Source organism: Adiantum capillus-veneris, unplaced genomic scaffold, assembly GCF_014529385.1.
Source record: "Adiantum capillus-veneris isolate H3 unplaced genomic scaffold, ASM1452938v2 Hic_scaffold_325, whole genome shotgun sequence".
NCBI lineage: Eukaryota > Viridiplantae > Streptophyta > Polypodiopsida > Polypodiales > Pteridaceae > Adiantum > Adiantum capillus-veneris.
Window position 1 is genome coordinate 6,078,047 of NW_028221436.1, and position 3,833 is coordinate 6,081,879.

The 3,833-nt window shown below is 40.3% G+C and overlaps 1 pseudogene; it reads left to right on the forward strand.

Moving 5' to 3' along the window:
* Positions 1 to 1,234: 1,234 nt before the first annotated feature.
* On the forward strand, positions 1,235 to 3,833 carry LOC147417197 (uncharacterized; annotated as a pseudogene).

Here is a 3,833-nt window from a genome sequence, read left to right on the forward strand (position 1 = left end):
GTTTTTCTATGATCCTATTGATTACAAGAATAAAGTGTGAAACATCGGCGATTCGAAATGTGAGCAAGGCTAAGTATTAGACAGACGAAGGAATAGATTAAATTTCCAATTGAGTTACGTATTTCTCGTAGTAAAAAAAAAAGGGGGGGGGGGGGACTTGGGGACCTACCTCAAGATATCGATCGATAGACTCAACAAAATCAAAAAACTAATTCTACCATTGTTTCGCGGTAAATGTGCTCATTTGATAAGTTAAAGAATCTGCTAGAGATTAATTTATTCTATTTAATAATCTAACTTTCGTTATTTGAAAAGGGCAGCAAGGCCAAGATGCGGGCTCTTTTTATTGCCGTAGCTATCAAACGTTGCTGCTTCGAGGTCAATCTATTCATTCGTCTTGATAATATTTTGCCTTGCTCACTCACGAATCGACGAAGTAGACTCGTATTCTTGTAATCAATAGTTTCATCAGAACGAATGGACGGAGAACGCCTACGGGAAGAGTGTCTAGATTTATTCATGATATTTCTTTGTAACTACCGATATTTACTTATGTTGGATATCAATTCCCTCCGAACCAATTGCAATTTTTTTTTTTTTTTTTTACTTCTTCGACTCTTTGTGCAAGGTATGCTTGTGACAATGGAAGCAATACTTCTCTGACTCCAGCCGAGCGGGTGTGTTACGACGATTTTTACGTGTAGTGTATCGGCAAAGACCCGCGGATTTTCCACTGGTTTTTCTCTGAATACAACTTGTACATTCCAAAGCAATAGTTACCCTTGCATCTTTAGTATTGGCCATGGAATCAGATGTACTCTAATTTAATTAGTTTCCCCAAAAAGAGGGGGTGAGGGTCGCATGTAGATCCATAGCAATAGAAACGAACTACTTACGAAGTTTCGACCTATGAAGTAAATAGATTAAACACTCCCATCACTAAATTGAGTCATTATTACGTGTATGACGAACCATAGAGTTCTCACTTCGTATGGTTCCTACACGGCTCCTTTGGTTTAGTTAATAACAATAAGTTAGGGAAATGGAAATAATAAAGCATCCGGAAAGAATCGATTTGTTTCTATTAATAAACCAGCCAGTAAGCCAAACCATATTGTAGCTACAACAGGGGCTGTGGAAAGATATATTTTTACATGTTGCATTGGAATCCTCCTTCTTATCAATTTTTTATTTCCCTACCTACTTGCCTTTATCCTCACCAGCTTTATACTACTTAAAATCTAACTATATCTAAATCAAATTCTCACATTTACTTGAAAGAAGAATAAAGTTTTTTCCAGTACCCGACTCCAGAATACTAAGTCGAGAAGTGGTGTAGAGAATGAAAAGTGGGAATTAAAATAAAGAGAGGGCAGGGATTAGCAGCTTCCCAAAAAATGCATTCCTACTTCGACGGTAGCCAGTATTCGTGGGAAAAGATTATAATCAATTGGATCGAATAACAAGCAAGGGGTTGATGGTATCAAGTACAACCAAAAGGGATGTAACGCAGCTCGGTAGCGTGTTTGTTTTGGGTACAAAATGTCGCAGGTTCAAATCCCGTCATCCCTATCTCCTATACGTGGAACAACTGGCAGGGGTGACAGTTGTTGCCCCACTTACTTGATCTCTACCTCCTTTCTCCCTACAAAAAAAAAAAGGGAAGTCAACACTTTTTTCTTCCCTTCACGCTGGGGAGGAAAGATGCTGCAACTCCCACTTCCTTCATAGGTCAAAGTAACCCCTTCCAGAAAGAGGCGCCTTTAGTTCAGTACGGTAGAACGCGGGTCTCCAAAACCCGATGTCGTAGGTTCGAATCCTGCAGGGCGTGCCTACTGCTAGGGATTGCTTAAGCGATACGCCCCAAAATTGAAGTGGACGTAGAACTAAAGATTATCGTTGTAGAAGCGATCTTCCACATCTGCTAATTGTTTTTGAAATACGGACAGAAAATACTCGAAAGGAATAGTGGTGGGAGGGGGGGGGGGGCTTTCGCCATATATATTTTTAATTCATTTACCTTCCCAATCCCAAAATATCCCTTTTGTTTAGGACGATATCTAACTAGATATTCATCGAATATCTAATTGATCGCCCCGTCGGTATTGAAGGTATGCAGTTACAAATAATCCAGCTAGGGTTATTGGAATCGAACCTAACACAATTCCAGAGAGTAATGCTTCAACCATTTCAATTTGTAAACATTTGATACAAACAAATACTTACCAAAATACCTTACACATTAACTAGTAATTGATTGTTGGTAGGTGCGACGGATTAGTAATCGATATGTGTTAAAGACCCTTTCTAGTTTTGATCTCCTCTTATCTTCGAGAAGTAGTAATGATGTAATGAGTTGCAGAATCTGAATTTTGTTCAATCCAACAAATAGAGCTAGGGTAAAAGTTAATGCGAGCATCAGAAAAGCAAAGTAGCTTAGTGAAGTGAACATATATCTGAATACAAGATTGTCTAGCAGATGGGTTAGTATATAACTTTCTTGGGTAGTTTATCATCCCGAGTCCCCAAATCAAAGTTGTTTACTTAAATCTTAAATATGGTACGTTATATCTAATCAAGTGTATGTCTGGGAGATTAAAATTTTTCAATTTTGCAGATTCGGGGAAATCATACTTCGAATTCATCCTCCACGAGGCCGATAGCTACGTAGTTGAGGAATCAGTCTTCGCCATTTCTTTGGACTATTCCTCAAATTTTTTAATTGTGGGTCCAATGTGCGTAGAAAAAGGTAATGCCTTGCTTGCCCGATTATGCGCGGGCAGGGGACCTTACGGGGCAGTACAATCAGGAAAGATTGCTGCTAATGTTTACAGGTTTACTGCATCGCTTGGAAGCCGGGCCCTATAGTCCCATCCGTATTGTTTACGTGTTAGATGAACGACGATAGGTAAAAACGAAGATTTTACCAGTATTAGATCAGATGTTGATCTTGTAACGGGTAACCTTGCCGCATTGTACGTGAAATAGCTATACTGACCCAGCATATTTTGAGTATACCTCGGGTATAATAGTGACAACCTAATTTATAGGAGTTCCCGTTCCCTCAAAGGGTTTTGTTTTTGCCGGTGCATCTCGCATCTCTTCCCTCGACCCCTTTGACCTCCTTTCCTCCATTCGGGAAACAACCGAAGTCTTTTTGATATTACAAGATAGATAGATACGGAGTTAAACATGTCTGGGAATACAGGAGAGCGCCCCTTCGCCGACATCATCACTAGTATTCGATACTGGGTCATTCACAGCATTACTATACCCTCCCCGTTTATCGCAGGCTGGCTGTCTGTAAGTACAGGTTTAGCTTACGACGTTTCTGGAAGCCCCCGGCCAAACGAATATTTTTCGGAGAGCCGACAAGAAGTTCCTCTAATAACTGGTCGCTTCGACTCGCTAGAACAAGTTGATGCATTCACAAAATCCTTTTAGGAGAAACCAACGGCTTTAGATAAAACTTATCCAATTTTCACTGTTAGATGGTTGGCTGTCCATGGATTAGCTGTACCTACGGTTTTCTCCCCAGGGTCTATATCAGCTACGCAATTCATTCAGAGATAGTTTTTGGCGAGCCCTGAATATACGACACAACCAAATCCAAATAAGCAGAGCGTGGAGCCGAATCGTACAAGCCTTTATCGGGGACTATTGCTGATTTTCGTACTTGCCGTTCCTTCTTCCAACTATTTCTTTAATTAGAATTTAGACAAAATTGTCTGGAAAAGATCGAGATCCCAATTATTTGTGACCGTTCATGTCTGGAGTCGCGGCCGGTTAACAGCTATAAAGAGAAGGAACGGGAAGGAGGCGTGGTGGCAGAT